Source organism: Dermacentor albipictus, chromosome 1 (assembly GCF_038994185.2).
Source record: "Dermacentor albipictus isolate Rhodes 1998 colony chromosome 1, USDA_Dalb.pri_finalv2, whole genome shotgun sequence".
NCBI classification, from domain to species: Eukaryota; Metazoa; Arthropoda; class Arachnida; order Ixodida; family Ixodidae; genus Dermacentor; species Dermacentor albipictus.
Genome location: NC_091821.1, coordinates 216,023,828 through 216,040,372, shown reverse-complemented (window position 1 = coordinate 216,040,372; position 16,545 = coordinate 216,023,828). Strand labels below are relative to the sequence as shown.

Below are 16,545 nucleotides of genomic sequence, written 5' to 3'. Positions count from 1 at the left end.
AGCGCCCCCACTCACGAGGGTCTCGAATCCGGCAACATTCATGCCTTCAGGTAGCATATGTGGGTTTATTAACCAGTTGCTTTCACCCGAAAAGATCACGTTCTCGTGACGCCTGCGGCAAAAAAGACGTTCCACGTCCGCCGCCAAGGTCTGTGAGTGGGGGCGCTGGCTAACACTCCCAGGGTTCTACTAGTACACGTAAATACCCAAGAAAGTGGATGGGGAAACGCCGCCGCGGTAGCTCAATTGGTAGAGCATCGCACGCGACATGCGAAGGTTGTGGGTTCGGTTCCCACCTGCGGCAAGTTGTTTTTTCATCCACTTTAATTTCCATTAATTTATCATTACCTGATTTCATTTATTAAGCACATGCAATTTCCCCTATGTTGTACTTGGTGTCAGTGTTTGTTGGCTTCTCATTATATGACTATATATATATATATATATATATATATATATATATATATATATATATATATATATATATATAAACTACTATGTGTAGCATTTTACTTGGATGTGGTGTAAGTGCTCTTAGCAGGGTTTGCACCGTCCGTCTGGTCAATTCGGCAGCTGTCTGCTTCATAACGATGCCGTCGATGTCGTGCTGCCGTCATGTTTATCGTAGTGTTGTTGTCGTTAATTGCATAAAGCTCGGGAAGTTTGCACAGGATTGCAGGAATTCTGATGTCGCAGTAAGTTCGCAGTTCGGCTTGTGTGCTAACAAACGAAGTACAGTACGTTTTTCTTTCTACCGGAAAATGACAACTGGTAACAATTTAGAGAATGCTACACACCATGAGACAGGCAACATGCCAGATTTCGCTGTGCTGGAATTTGTGCGCACGTAGTTTTGGAAAGAAAACAACTCTAGATTTATTTTTGCCGCTGGCCCTCATCCCCGTTTCATTGTTTTCTTTTTTTGCCCTCTTTTTTTCTTCTAGAGTGTTTGAGGTGCTGTGCGAACTAACTAACGCTTATTCGGGACGCCTGTCAGCACCGGTAAGAACTAAAATAAAGAACGAACCAAGCACCGCATTCCTTCGCTGCAGAGGCTGTGCGTACGTTGCAGCCTTTGCGACCACTGACCGCACGGTGACGAGAAACGGCTGTGACCCGGGCCATCTAACGGTGTCTTTAAGTAAAAGCGTGGGGAAAAAGAGCGCGTCTGTAGGATTGAGAACAAAGGACCCTCATGGAATTTAGCCACAGGTCCTAGGGGTCGATTAGGTGCACGACCGAATCCGATGCCCGTTGGCTGTCTTCTGTCTTTTAGCCAGCGCTATAGCACCAGGCCTCCGTTCTGCTCTAGCGGCGGTAGGTAATCGTGCCGGCAGCAGCACCGGCGTGGACATACAGGATATGTTCGAAAGGTAATGTCAATGTGTTGATAAAAATAAGTTTATTGATCAGATCAGTACAACACATTAAAAGATTTCAAAGTAGACTCTTCCTGCGTCGATACATCGCCTCCAGCGAGATTTCCAGGCATCGAAGGTGGAACGCTAGGCTTCCTCTGGAATGTCCTGTGTAACCTTGGTGCAAGCCTCTTTATCTTTGTCAACTGTCCCGAAATGATGTCCTTTCATGGGAGTTTTCAAGCGCAGAAACAAAAACACGTCCTGGGGAGCCACGTCAGGAGTGTAGGAGAGCTGGGTAACCGCTGGCACCTTTCAATTGACTGCGAAGCTGGTCACGAGGAAGGCAGTGTGGGCAGCGCGTTTTCATGGTGAATTTTCTTATCGCCCCCGATTTCAGGCCGGACGCGATGAACCCTTCGTTTGAGTCTCTTGAGCACTGTTACGTAGAATTTGGCCTTCACGGTTGTACTATGTAGTGCAAACTCGTGGTGTCCTTTGATGTCAAAGAGCACAATGAGCATGGTTTGGCGTTTACATGCTCATTCTGGCCTTCTTGGGACAAGCAGACGCTGAGGTGTGCCACTCGGCACTGCCTTTTTATTTCGTGGTCGTGTTCAAACAACGAAGGCTCGTCACCTGTGATGACATTGTCTAAAAAGTGGGGGTCACTTTCGCACAAGTCCCACATTTCTTGGCACGTTTCAACTCGGCGCGATTTTTGATCGTCCGTTAACACTTTGGGCACAATCTTGGTGCACACTTTTAGCATCAGCAAATTATTCGTCAAAATCTCGTGAACGATACTTTTTGGGCAGGTTTAATGTATGTGCCACTAAACGGACACTCAAACGACGGTCTGAGTCCAAACGATCTCCCATGCCCGTCACATTTTCATTTGGATGGTCGTTGACGGCCGTCCAACGCGGGCTTCATCGCTGACCTCTTCACGACCTAAGAAGGCTTTCTGCCACCAGTAGACTTGACGTGCTGACTAACAATTATCACCAAAGGCCGTCTTTATCATAAGAAATGTTTCCACTGCGGACTTGCAAAGTTTCACACAGAATTTGATGGCGATTCTTTCTTACATCGAGCTCTGCATTAGGGCTTGCACGGAAAGTGAAAACGAGTTTCAGGGAAAATGCTGTCCGTACTCTCCATATGGTAGCAGATGACTGAGCGACCGCGCTTGAGTAAGCTAATCTCACCTCCCCCCCCCCCCCCCCCCCCCCCCACAAAACCCAACCGGTCCTAGCGCACTGCGACGTATCGTTCCTTCACAATATAATCACTGACATTCTTTTTGGACAAACCCTATATGGAACTTCTCAGCGCCCACGTTTCAGTGGGGAGCCACCGTGCGCCGCGTGCGTCGTCGTGATGCAATCGCCGTACGAGAGTCTCGCAGGCTGTCACCCAGTAGCAATGTGCTGTAAATTTTGCATTGTCCTCGTGTTTACTGGCAGCATCTTCAACAAACGTTTGTTTATTCGGCTAGTTGTGAAAGGAAAACGTTTTTATCCACCCAAGACTAGCACGCAGCTAAAAAGAAAACCCGCACGCGTTTTTCGGAAAGAAACATCGCGGTTGAAGAAAAATTCGTCCTGTTTTCAGGGGATCCAACCCAGGACAAACAACTTTCCGGGGTGGTCACTCTATCATGTCAGCTAACCAGGAGGCTAGCAGATTGCAGCGCGAGGCCCAATTAATTGAAACTCGAATTACGGGGTAAGTGAGAATAGCAAATTGATTCCCCGGAAGTCCGGAAGGTGAAGGAAGGCAAATATTGTCATTCACCAAAAAGTGGCACAAAGCTACCATGGTTTCCTTTTTCTGCATTCATTTTGAATATGGCTGAGTGAAACTGATCACGGCATGACTAACACAAACGAACACAACAGACAGAACTAGTGAGCGCCAAGCAAAGCCCAGAAGCTGCGAAGGCGTGGTTCAGAGAAACACGTATGGGTTTTCTTTGTAGCTTCGTGATACAGACGGGTGAACGAAAATTTTTTCTTTGGTGAACCTTCCTCGAACTTGGGGGCTTCCTCAGAAGTTATCTGCCGTATAGCTAATTGTTGTTGTAATGCTTTTTATTTACTCAAGCTTCAACCACTAGCCTTTACAACTGTCGTAAATACACGACTAGCTTAACTTAGGTGAAAGAGGGGCTGACAGATGGAGTAGCACACTTGGTATAACGGTTATAAACAGGGATAAGGTGCCTCAGAAAGGCTGGCCAACCTTTCGATAGGAGGACGTATCTTCGTCAAAGGAGGCCCCGTCATCTTCGGCAGGTTAGCCTTAACGGGTTAGCAGAGTGACGTCGCGTGCTGTCGTTGTCGGTGGCGGCTGGCTGTAACCCGTTAAAACTAACCTGCCGAAAATGACGAGGCCACCTTTGACGAAGACAGGTCCTGCTATCGAAACGTTGGCCAGCCTTTCTGATGCACTTTATCCCTGTTTATAACATTTAACTTAAGTGCTGTGTTGCTTGAGCTGCACCATGTACATTCACCGCGAAGCAATGCTGGCAGGGGACACACTCGCTCTTTTTCTGGGGCACTGCCTATTTGTGTGCGTCTGTTCACATATCACACACACACACGCACACGCACACGAAAAGCAGACAATGAATTTAGAAAAAGCATACTGGAAATTATTTGTAAAGTTAAATTGAAATGTGGAAATAAGCTAAGGGTGAATAAAAGAGGACGAAAACATAACTTGCCTTAGTTGGTAACCGAACCCAAATCTACCGTTTGGACGTTTTAAACAGTGACATTTTGTTACTGCATGTCTGTTCACGCGGGCAAAGAGGGCACGATAGTGAACTGTTTACAGTAGCATTTTTATCGTCATTTCGGTTTCTGCCTGAAGATGGCCTCAGTTCTCTTCCTGTTGTGACAATTGACGTCGATACTTGTCCGGCTCCTCCTTACTTTGTTGTGTGGCCTTGGTGAAATGCATGCGCCAAAAATGATGTGACTAAATTGACCAAAGGTAGCGACCAAGTTCTTTTGAAAAGGATAAAATAGCGTAACTTTTTGTAGCCGTTATACCTTGAACTGTTGCCCCTCAATGCTGTCGATCCTGTATAGAAGTGTGATATAGGCTACTACGTGGATAACTTTAGCTACTTAAACAAATTTTCCTTATCTCAACAAGCGTGTCTATTTTTCTTTTTTATTTGTCACCTAACCTACCTGGTGTGCGGTGCCTATCGAACGACAGCTCTGCGCAGCTTTACTCTTCCAACGGCAACACGCCGGATAGCCGAATTCTCGACGTGGTGAATAATTATTCTGGTCAACAGAGCAACGTCGTTAACGGGTCTGCTACTGCTCAAAACCAAAATTATTGGCGCAGGCCGCTCAGTGTGGGGTGTTCGCAGCAGCTATGATTAATGGGTGCAACATTCATCCCCAAGACCACCCACCACAGCTTCAAGGGTGTACCGAGTGTTGCTGACGTTGGGCTTCAGTGGACCTCAGCGGAACTGAAGCCAAAGGCCGTAGGAGGACCACTATAAATATTCGCCTATGCTGGCGTGTCGGGAACAACACCAAAGTTTTCCTAAGCCGCGCAGTCTTGTACAACGTCTGGGCAGCTTGTCTCCTTTTTTTTTACACTGTATGATGTGGCAGGTATCGTGGCCGCAAACGATGTAAATTGACACTCAGCTTCGTCCGTTTCTGCATCAAATTCTCTCCCCCCCCCCCTTTATTTTTGTATGTTACTTATTTTGCATTCAGATAACTATGTCCCTATAAATTTGATGAGTCAGGAGGGAATTAATATGCGAGCACAAATGAAACACTTAAAGAAATGGTGTACTTCAGGAGTGGCTCTTTGTGAGGAATTAGTATAGGCAATCTAGGTCGGCATAATGTAAGCATTCCTCTCGCTCGATTGCATTTTTTTTTCTAATCATGCGATGTTCACAGCTGGGCCATCCCGATGGTAACGTGGGTAATAACATGGGGGATAACGTGTGTGATGACGTCTCAAAGATAGTTGGCGTTCGGCGAAGAACGCTCGCAACGCTAAAATTGTCCCTAAAATGGTCGAATGATAGTTAGCGCATGTGCTGTCGTCTTTCATGTCCCTGTCAATCCAGCGCTATAACTTCAATTTATGCAACGAACCAACTAACCCAAAAATCTTGACTCTGGTGAACTTTAAACACTATACGCGTTTGCCAACACTAAACCTTAAGCCAAACCTTAAGCTAACGTGGCGTTAATCATCTACAGGGTCCGTGCCGGTGAGGAATGAGCAGTACATACGCCTTCACGGCGTCCAAAGTATTTGATTTGTTGATATATTCGCATGAGAACGAATTGGGCAAGCTTAAATGTTGCGTTTACATTAACATTTAAGGTTACATATCAAGAAAGACATAAAATGTTATGAGCAGAATCTCCTGTGGGAGTTACCTAAATGATGCATAAGTACATGGTACTAATCACCTACTGTTTCGTCGTGGTATGCTGCTGTATTTGACATAAATGAGAAACACACTGAAAGAATCCTAAACGGAGAGGCGCAGTTGCAACACCGAAAGGTTGACAGACCGGCATGAGACAACGAAGAAGAGGCGAGTAGGAGCAATATTCACTGATGTTATAAATACATCCCAGTGGATGCGGACGGTGGGATGAAATGGGGACGTGGGATGAAAGAGATATTGTAAATGAAGTAAATATATACAACATTTATTATGTACACTATCTCTTGTTTGGTCCTTCTTGTTGCGTTTCTTTTTTATCTTCAAATTGGATGATTCCGCTGCTTCGTGGAAGATGAGCACTGGCCGATTTGTGCTGTAGTACGTCACGTAATTTAACAGTAGACAGTTTTAGTTGGGCGACCGCAGCAGCTCCGCGTACGCAGGAATCCCGCGGAGGTGACAGTGCGCATGCGCAGTACGCAAAACCATGCACTGTCTCTTGAGTGCGCCCGCAGCTTTTCAAAAGCTACGTAGGGTACTCTGCGCGCTCTGCAGGCTTTGCGGGACGTTCTTGCGTGTTCTCGCGCATCCACAAGAGCGCATATTTCGATTAGCCTCTTGCCGAAGATATGACTCCGGCTTGTGGCGTGACTTCGTGGCGGCTGATATTGCGTACACAGTTTCAGGAGCTGGCATATGGCGGCGCTGAGCAGCACACTACCGGCTCCTGCGCGTGCAAGTCGGGAATCCCCTTCTCGACTTTTGCGTCCGGCCAACTATCGTGCGCGCGCAATTTGCTACGTACGCACGACCTCGTGGGCTGCGTACGTGGGCGGTTGCGGACGCCCAACTAAAGTTGTCTACTGTCACGTTTAGTAGACCTCGCACGTAGACGTGGTCGATGACGCTGCCTCCTTTCGATGTGAACTGTCATCAACCGCGATGAACCGTACTTTAGCGGCGGTTGCGTATGGCGCGGGCGCGCGGGCCCTATATCTTGAAAGTGATCTGCGTTGGGGGAGCAGTGCACCGAATGCTGATAGCTCCGTGTGTGCTGTGTTCTCGCCGCTTAGCTCACGTTGAAACGAGAGGTAGCACGAATGTCATTTCGCTCGCTGCTGCGGGTCCTACCTTTAAAGCCATCGTGTTATGTGACGAACGGACGGATTTCCTCGTTGGGTATATAGGCGTAGAAATGCTTACACATTCAAAAAACAAGGTAACCTGAATTTGTTAGCACAAAAATTAGTACACTTGGAGCAGATTACCCCTGCGAATATTCTCGTTCTCGGCGCTCGTGAGAGAACAAAATTTTTCGACACGCGCTTGATAAATGTTGTCAAAACGAAGATGAGAATGGCGTCATCATTGTGTAGGTCAAATACACTATGCTTTCGCCCCTTGACCCACCTCAAAGCTAACGCGCGGTAGTGATCCGCCCGCAAATCCCGAGAAACGGAAGTGGTGCGTCCAGATTCGCGTAAACAAGCGCAGTCGCTGCAGTATGTACGCCTTTCTAGAGTCGATATGTATTGATCATGCACTTACTGCGATCTAAATGCATATACTTTATCGCAATCAGTTTTGCTAAGTTGACTTACTGCTACGGTTGCTAAAATTAACCAATCGAACGTATTTAGTGAAAGTGCAGGAGCTGAAGCGTAAAGTTACGTTCGCTGACACAATCGGTCTTGCATGCACTGAACGCAACTGCGTTAGAGCCCGGGGGCGACACGCATGACACTCGCACAGGTTCTTCGTATTTTCAGAGCCGACGAGACGTGGTTTCTGTTCCTAGAACTGCGCTGCTATTCGACACAGGAACCGCTGCAAATGGTGCACTTCAACTGCGGTGCCCAATATATGTGGATATTGCACGGACAAGCGTGTGTAATGATAGGCACAACAGCTGCCTCACCGCGCGCATGTTGCTCAGCGGCATATAAGCGCGTTATTGTGAGCTAACGCACACACTGGCACTGTCAGGGTTGGCGGCATTCCCATTGCGGTGTAGGAGATACACAGTTTACGCCGCCCAGCAAACATACGTGTGTAACGGCAGACATGGCGGCAATGTCGCGCGTGATCGAGTACGATGCTGCGTCATGTTCTGGGTCAGTGGCTCACGGGTTGATTTATGTGTTCGCAGGGCATGCCATTGCACGGGACCAGTTGCAGCAAGGTGTGCGAACTTCGAGCAAGAAGGCCATGTGGCGTTCCTTTAAGTGTTGGGTTGTGCGTCACAAAAAAAAAGGGTGGTCGTAGCTTGGATTGTTGATTGTCCCGCCTACTTAGAAAAAAAGTATGTCATGTATAGGAAATAATTGGTAGAATGTGCATGAGAAGTGTGGAGTGAACGGGCCGGTAAATGGCCGCTGCTAGTCAATATAACCTACTTTTTAAAAATAAACCTATGTATTCCTAAGTTGGCCTTCTTCTTGAGTGCTAAGTGTCGCCGGGCGGCGACGAAGACGCTTCTCCCACGCTGGAGTCGTGTGAGAAGAAATTAACTGTGATCCATTCAACTTAGTTTGATTTAAAGAAAAATTCACTTTGTGAGCACAATATAAAGCCTGTTAAGACTACCGTGCTGTGAAGCACAAGCACGGTCAGCACACCATGCACTGTTGTCAAGACAACTGTTGCTTCATCATGATCACACATCGCAAGCGCCGTACAGGCATTTGGGCCCCTTGCTTGCAGTTTGTGAATAGCAATGTGTGTCCTATAATGACATTTTTGAAGCAACCATACCCATTCCGAAGTCGCTCAAATGTCGCCAATTGTTCTGGAATGTCGCTAAAAAAGGTCCCCGTTCACTAAAGAGAAAACATTTGTCGCTAAACAGACAAGGAATTTGATAAATGTAGCGACAAAATTGCTAATATGGCACCACTGCTTCGGACGCCATAAAACTGTTCGTCAAAATAGACATCACAAAATAAACTGCTCAAAAAATTACTTATCTTTAAAACGTAGTTCACCGGGGCAGCCCAATGGTTTAACTGTGCTGATGTGCAGCGAAAAATGACGCTCCACGCAGGAATCAAATCGGCAAACTCACGATCACGATATTTCGATTCTCCGTTTGTCGGCAACACTCAGCCAAGATCAAAACTCGCGCTCCTGGCACGAGAAGTAGCCGTAACATAGCGACAGCTTTAAAGAAACACATTTGCCCACCTCAGCTTCTATAGCGGCGTAAACCCCACGCTTTACTCTTACAAATGCCAACAATGCCAAAAATACTCCTCATTCTATACCACACAACTTGGGAATGTTCCCCCACACCTAACACACCTCGCAACACCAACCTCACACCCGAGGAGTGCGAGGCTGTGCTGTACAGCTCGGACCCGCGCTACCAGCGCAGACTGTTTATGCGGGCCCGGGAGACTGCTCACGCCGCAGGAGTCTTAGTCTACAGACACTACAGGAATGCGTGCAAATATGGCGAAGATGCAGGAACTAAGTAGCGGTTTAACAGCTGGCTGTGCGTTAAGGCGGCACTGTAGGGTACATGGGTCATCTTAATTTCAGTGTTCTATTTAAAAAAAAAGCTACTGCATATGTTAATCCCAAATTTCGCTTGCTGACTGGGGATGTCCTTTAGCTTAAAGCTCAGTAGTTTTCCGTTGCGGCCCCTCAAATAGTATCTGTATTCATGCACCAAATTTTAGATAAGGTTTCAAATTTCAATCTACCTTTCTCGGAAACCAAAGGCAGGTTGACCATTTAAATTGGCACGTACATTCCCGATATTACTGTTTTCAGCACAGTGCGCATGTTTGCCCCTTTCCTGCCGTTTTACTCCTTCGTAATCTCAAGTCGATGGATTCGTGTCAGAGTGGGACAGAAAGCTCTTTATTGAAAAGCAGAGTGGTTAGACGGCCCATATTCTCTTACACGATACTCTGTAGGTAACGGGACGGATGGAAAGAAATACCCTAGGAGAGGGTGCGTCAGGATCCACACTATATATACGCCTTCGTTGAAGATCAAAGCCGCAATTCAAAGGTTTTTCCGAAATGCAAAGGAAAGCGTGTTCACAAGCGCGTGAAAAAGAAATGAGGTCAAAACAGTGCCGGATGATTAGTACTGAGCATCATAGGCTCCGCTGCACCCTGCGTTTCCTGTACGACCCAGTGCTCTTGCAGTAACGATAACAGAGGAGATGCCGTAAATACAGAGAAATGGTATCCTAGAAGGAAAAAAAAATACATTTATCGCTCCATCACTGTTTAAGCGTAGTTAAGTTCGCTGACACAATCGGTCTTGCACTGATTGTACACCTTTCTAATCAATGATAGTGGTAAGCACCCAGTCAGGATCTGGCAATGCCTGTCGTATGTACTTCAACCCATTTTTATTCTTCTGTAAGTTTTCTTCTCATGATCAGGGTCCCCTGTGAGTAATTGACTTAGATAAACGTACTCATTTACATACACTAGAGGTTGACTGGTGATAGCCAGGCTATTGATATTAGTTTTGTTTTCTGTGTATTAATATTCAGCCCCACCCTTACACTTTCTCAGTTAAGGTCCTCAACCATTTGTTGTAATTCGTCCCCAGTGTTGCTGAACAGGATAATTCCATCTGCAAACCGAAGGTTGCTGAGATATTCGCCATTGATCCTCACTCCTAAGCCTTCCCAGTTTTATAGCTTGAATACTTCTTCCAAGCATGCAGTGAATACTATAGGACAAATTGTGTCTCCTTGCATAACCCCTTTCTTTATAGGTATCTTCCTACTTGTGGAGAACCAAGATCTCTGTGGAATCTTTGTAGATATTTCCCAAGATATTCACGTATCCCGTAGTCCTTGATTACGTAATGCCTCTATGACTGCTGGCATCGCTACTGAATCAAATGCCTTCTCGTAATGTGTGAAAGCCATATAGAGAGGTTGATTGTACTCTGCAGATTTCTTGATTACCTGATATCGCATAATAAGGAACAACAACGGTAACGACGGTACATTGCGTGTGAAATAATTTATAGGGAACTTATATTTCCAGCATGATTCTAAATCAATTCCCTTCAAAAATAAATAACTAAAGGAAGCACAGTTGGTCTTACCTATTGAAGAATAACGACAGACATCAGTCAATGGATGTTTTGAACGTAAATCTGGTTCGTTTTACTTTTGTCCTTCTTCTTGATGATGATGTTATGAAAGTAAGCGGTCCATATTCGATGCTGTTAGGTTTAAGTCGTACACACGTGGTACTATAAAGAAAACAAACAAGAACGCCACACGAACTGGTTTTCCTTTCGGTGTCTCAGTTTCTCTGCGACCAGTCAATGGTGCGAAGTGCCCACGACCGGCTATAATTAGATCGCTGCTGCAGAAAGCCCCCAGCCGTCCGCATGACGCACTAGCGGTGTGCCGCTGCTGCAAAGCGTGCCGATTGATTTATGGGGCCGATTCGCGAGCTTTCTGTAAGCGGGGTCTTTTAACTCGTGCTGCGAACGCTTCCATGTCGTGCATACATCACGGCACGAGGTGAAGCTGGCTTCCGATGGCCGAGTCTCGTTTTAGCCACTGACGAGACAAACGCCTCCTGGAACGCCACGTTCGGAGGCATTTAAGTCGCGCTCCCTGCGCGCTACGAGCAACCGCTGTACTCGGGGAAACCTTTGCGCGTCCTGCGTAATATTGAGCGCACATCGACCACTTCGCGCCTTGTTAGCGTCTGTGCAACTGACGTGTAAAGTTTGTGGTATTTGCAGATGCCTGGCGCTCGGGTCGATAATAGAAAAATAATTTTAAAGGAATACTGCTATCTAGTCCTGTCGGGAAAACGCACCTGCAGCAAGGAAAATGCGCGCACCTTTACTGATTCGCGCCATTCAGAAGACCGCCTGTCTGGCTGCCATTTCCTGCCGGTTATTAATCCACAAGCACTATACTGTAACCAAGGCCCGGATATAACGTTAAAATGTTAAAAGAGAAAAAGGAGGGATAACTAAAAGACGGCTAAACCGAAGAGAAAAGATAAAGAGTTTAGGGCGGAAACTGGTAAGAATTTACTGCCAACAAAGACAGATTTGGGGGGTTTGAAGATTCCTTGTGTTTCGTGCCCTCGATTACTGCACAAAGCATTATGTCATAATTGTAACGCCACGCTCAATACACACTTTAAATCGTTCTAATGGGCAGGCCAAGAAATATGAAATTCGACATAGAGAGGCACAATGAACTGAAGATTAGACCTACACACACATTTAAAGTCATGGCAGGTTCTGCATAGTCATAATTCGTATCTAAAGTATCAGCAGGCTTCAGCAAGTTCTCCAGCTCTCAACTCATTCGCTGCAACAGCAGCATTATCTCACGGCTGACGAACTTCTTAATCTTTGCGACGTAGACAGCGTCGTTTTCGTCCGCTTCAGTATTGTGCCTGCTGGGGCGTTCAAAGTATATACATGCACAGATGCAGCCACTCTTAGAGGAATGGTGGCGCACAAAACCTCGCACAATATCGTAAGCGTGAATGCCGCGCGCTACGTCAGCGGTAAGAGCCTTCGGCTACCAACTGCACGTGCCGCAACGGCATTAGCTTGATTACCGGAGGCAGATTGTGGGCAAAGTTCTTTTTGTTCGCCATATAGTGAGGGTGAATCTGAGTATGACAATATGGCCAGAGGACGGCGACATGTTGCCAATTACATGTCGAGAACAGCGTAACGAAAAGTGCGGATATACAGGGCAAACTATAGTTTAGAACTTCTCGTCACATTGAGAGGAGAAAGTAGGGTGAAAGTGTTAACCAGAAAAGAAAATTCGTTTTGCTACATTGCACTGGGAGACGGGAGAGGAGAAGCTAGAGAAATAAGAAAATAGACGCAGCACAGGCACACGATCACAGCCGGTAATCATCATCACCGCACGCGATCACAGCGCATGATCGCAGTGAAGACCAATTAAGGCTAAAGCCGTTTGGGCAGGTTTGTCGACCTTAAATATTGTAGCGATGCCGTCATCGCCCTCTGCTGCAATGGATTTGAGGTCAGCATTCCATCATGGTTTATTCTGACAATGGTATGCTATCAACGCGAGCTGGCGCAGCCACGAGCGATCGTCTCCGCGCACTCTTTAGAGGACAGTCACACAGAAAGTGTTCAGCCTGTCGTGTTCAAGGGTCTCCTCGCGACCAAAGTCATAACACGAAGCGTTTTTGGCCATTCTAATATAAAAAGCAAAATACTTCGTAAAGACCATTCCCAGCCGGCAAAGAAGAGCACATACCCTCGCGTCGTGAAAGTCCAGATGCGGTGTGAAGGCGGAGCGAAGAGTCCAGGTGGTGCAGTCGGTTATTTTGGAAACTTGGGAGTGTTCCACACGGAGTTTGTGGATGTTATGAGTGTTCTTGACAACGTTATCGATTCATGTGTGCTGTCTTCAAGAGCTGAGTGGGAAGCGTCATCGGCGTGCCCGTTACCTATGACGCCGCAATGACTTGGAGTCCATTTAAATCTGACGTGGTCTCCTTTCTTGAGCGAGCTACTCACGCTGCACTTCGCCTCGCCAGCCAGAAAGAACCCCTAAGATGGTCCATACTCAGTGATTCGAAGGCAGCGCTGCAGTTCCTGTGCTACGAGCACTGTGATGCGGGCCACACAAAGAACTGGTGTTCGAGATTAGAGAGCTCACCCATATCTTTTCGCACTGAAATTACACGAATAGACACATTTGACCAACTGAAGCGCGGCCATTCTCAGTGCAGCTTTCAGCGTAACATCTGTTAGCGACCCTTTCATGGACTCCTCTGCGCTGTCTCAGATGTGCCGTCGCCGTGCCGTCGTCATTCTGTCGATATCGCAGTCGTCGTCAGTGTCGTGTTATGGTGCCACCAAGTGGGTTGCGCTACAAATGACTTGAGGGTTCTAGAGACCTACTTTTATTTTTATTTTATTTTCATTGTTTGCTCTAGGCACCAGGAGAACTTAACTTGTTTTTCATTTATTCTCTTCAAAATCCGCATTACGAGACAAAGATTGCGCGTACTTTCGAACGGTTACAGCTTAGTCTTCCATATCCTAATCTGCATGCAATCAGTTTAATAAAGAGAGACAAATGCAATAATAATAACGTTGGTACTTGTTAACGCTTCCCCGACCGCGCGCTGTCACCATGACACGGTCGAGGCATGTCGCGTGGTCCTGGGCCCGTTCTTTGTAATGCCATTTGCGAGGAAATTTTCTCCTTGGCAATTAGATTTCATCCTTACCCTGTTTGCCGAGAACCACGGGAGGAGCTGGCGCGAGGGTGACGGGTGAGGGGCCGAGAAGGCACTAGCCGAACTGGAAGGAGCTCGATCCAGCTAAGGGGGGAAGGTGATGGGCGGAGAAAGGGAGGGGATGGAAGCAGGCACGCAGCTTTCGACAACGCGTATCAAACAGTTGGCAACCGCATTAAGAGGAGGACGAACAAATGCCTGCTAAGAAATTTCATTAGTTCCCAGCCGGGGTCGGCAACAAGCAGGCGGCGACAGTGCTTGAAGCAGGTCCGAGGACGCCAGCTTCCTATTATTCCCCCGGGAGCGACACTCGTTTTTCCCCTTCGTCGATTCGCGTGACTCGTGTTAGGAGTCCGGACGCCTGGTGCTCATGGACTCGTGGTTGTCTCTGGCGACTCGCACGGTTGCGTAGGGCACTCCCTCTGTGCCTAGAGGTGCACCACTGAGTGGCCACCGCGTGAGAAAAAGAAGACATCTTAGGTGTTACTTCAAGGTTCTGCTAAACAGACGTCTGACCATCACTGAATTGGGTCACAACACTTAAGTGAGATATAAATGTCAACCGTAGGAGTGACATCACAGATATAGAGGTAGGGTAAGAACACCCTAATAATCTATAAATAATAAGATAATCCTCCTTCTTCATAGCCCACTGTGTAGCTACTGTATTTGAAAGCCTAGATAATAATTAAGACTCCAAATCTCTCTTCAGAATCTTTCGCCCTAGTGGCAACAGTCATTCCCGATAACATGACTGCAACACTCTCGGTGAGACTTTCATGAGATGACCTTATCACAGGTTAACTTTACTTTTATTTCTTTAATATTTACTTTAGTGCTTCATTCTGATCTCTAGGACAACGGGCAAGACTGTGCTTTTTTTTTATGAGGGTTACTTTTTTCTCGAAAAGTTCATTCACTCTCACAGCCACCTCCATGTTCATAATGATGCACCACAACAAAGGTGTGGCATTGAGCTCTCAAAGGGGCTTTGACGCATTAATTGTGTTGAATTGCATGCAAGCCTCCTTCTATACATGAGTACGTCTGGTATTCTTACTACGCCTGCCTTTCCTTTTGACCGCAGGGTTTGCCATATGCGGCCTATTATGGTTATAAATAAATGCGTGCAGTCCTTATTCATGAAGAATCTGCATAAGTGGTCCGTGGAACAGATTTTCCCGCCCGCTCCTGCCGCATTCCGATGCAAGAGACGTCCACAAAAGAGAAAAAAGAAAGAAAAAAGCCCCCATGCGCTTAGACTTAGGTGCAGGTTAAAGAACCTGAGGCGGTCGACCTGATTTCACAGCCCACTGTGCAGTCTTAGGACGTTAAATTTCATGAATGAATTTCAATACCTTTACCTGAAAGGTTGCACGTTAAAATAAAGACATAGTTGGAAAGGGGCTAGCATGTTGTTTACGAATCGCTTATCAGATTTGCTGGTCTAAAACTGCACTCAGGGACACGGTTCATTCAGTTACTTAAAGGTCTATCTGCATCTTGATCAGTGTTCGGCCGGATAAACTGCATGTGTCAGACTGATTGTTTTGCCTGACGAGCTCCCTGCCCAGCGCCAAAGTTACAAATCACGAATTAAGGACGCGTTTATTCTAACTTGACATGCGATTATGTACCGAATAAGTTTCATGCTCAGAAGTTACTTGTGGAGCAGTATTGTGTTTAGTAGAGACGGCGAGCCGCCACCACCTCTGAATGTAGCTTTGGGCGTTCTCTTTCATGTTGTTCGAGATGGTACGGGGACTTTAAGTTAAGTTGAGGCCAAACGGTTTAGTTGGGCGAAGACGTCCTCTCCGCTGTTCTTTCTTTTTTTTTTTGCACTACCATATTATGAGCAGCAACCGGCGCTTTTACGAAGTTGAAGCCACCGTCAGTTTAATTGTGCGTCTGTTGACAAGCAGGGGGCCGCAAATAAGCTAGAAGGTGAGGCTAACATATCGTAGTGGGCCAGCGCTAATGCCAATGGACATCAAAAGCAGCCCGTTTCTCGAGCGTCTTGATGGCGGTGTGGCGCTGGCGGGGCGACGAAGCGGGCGCCTCTGCTGGAGCACGTTGCGTCAGTGATGCGAGTGACATGACAGGCCTGGCGTCGACGTTATCGCCCTGCCGTTGCCCATAAACCTTTTAAGGCGCAATGGGCGCGCGTGGACCGTAGCAATAAATAAACCCTCCGAACGGCAGGAGGCCCGCGATCTTTAACCGGGTCAAAGAAAATAAGCACAACAATGGGATCCCAGCGCGAAAGTAAAGTAGCCTCGCGCTTCTGGCGGCACTTTGGCGGTGGACGTCCCCGCGTGGCCATCGGGCAATTCCGAGACATCTGTTGTTGTCGCGCCATGCACAATAGCTTCGCCGCACGGCACTTCATCTCTTCCCTTCCCGAGGGCCTGTTCCACAGATCACCCCCGCCACGCTTGCGGCAACCAGGTCCAGTTCTGTGCTGTTGCTGCAGTAAAGAGCATTCTCG

General features: G+C 47.0%; 2 long non-coding RNA genes across 2 annotated transcripts in view; both read right to left on the bottom strand.

Moving 5' to 3' along the window:
- LOC139054199 (uncharacterized) overlaps positions 1 to 16,545 on the bottom strand; it is a 125,445-nt gene that overhangs the window by 49,120 nt on the left and 59,780 nt on the right. The gene's annotated exons all lie outside the window — the stretch shown is intronic.
- The window catches only part of LOC139054200 (uncharacterized), a 51,043-nt gene continuing 50,752 nt past the window's right edge, over positions 16,255 to 16,545 (bottom strand). The window contains exon 2 of the long non-coding RNA XR_011511073.1: positions 16,255 to 16,524. This is a non-coding gene — a long non-coding RNA (uncharacterized lncRNA). The remainder of the gene's footprint in view (positions 16,525 to 16,545) is intronic.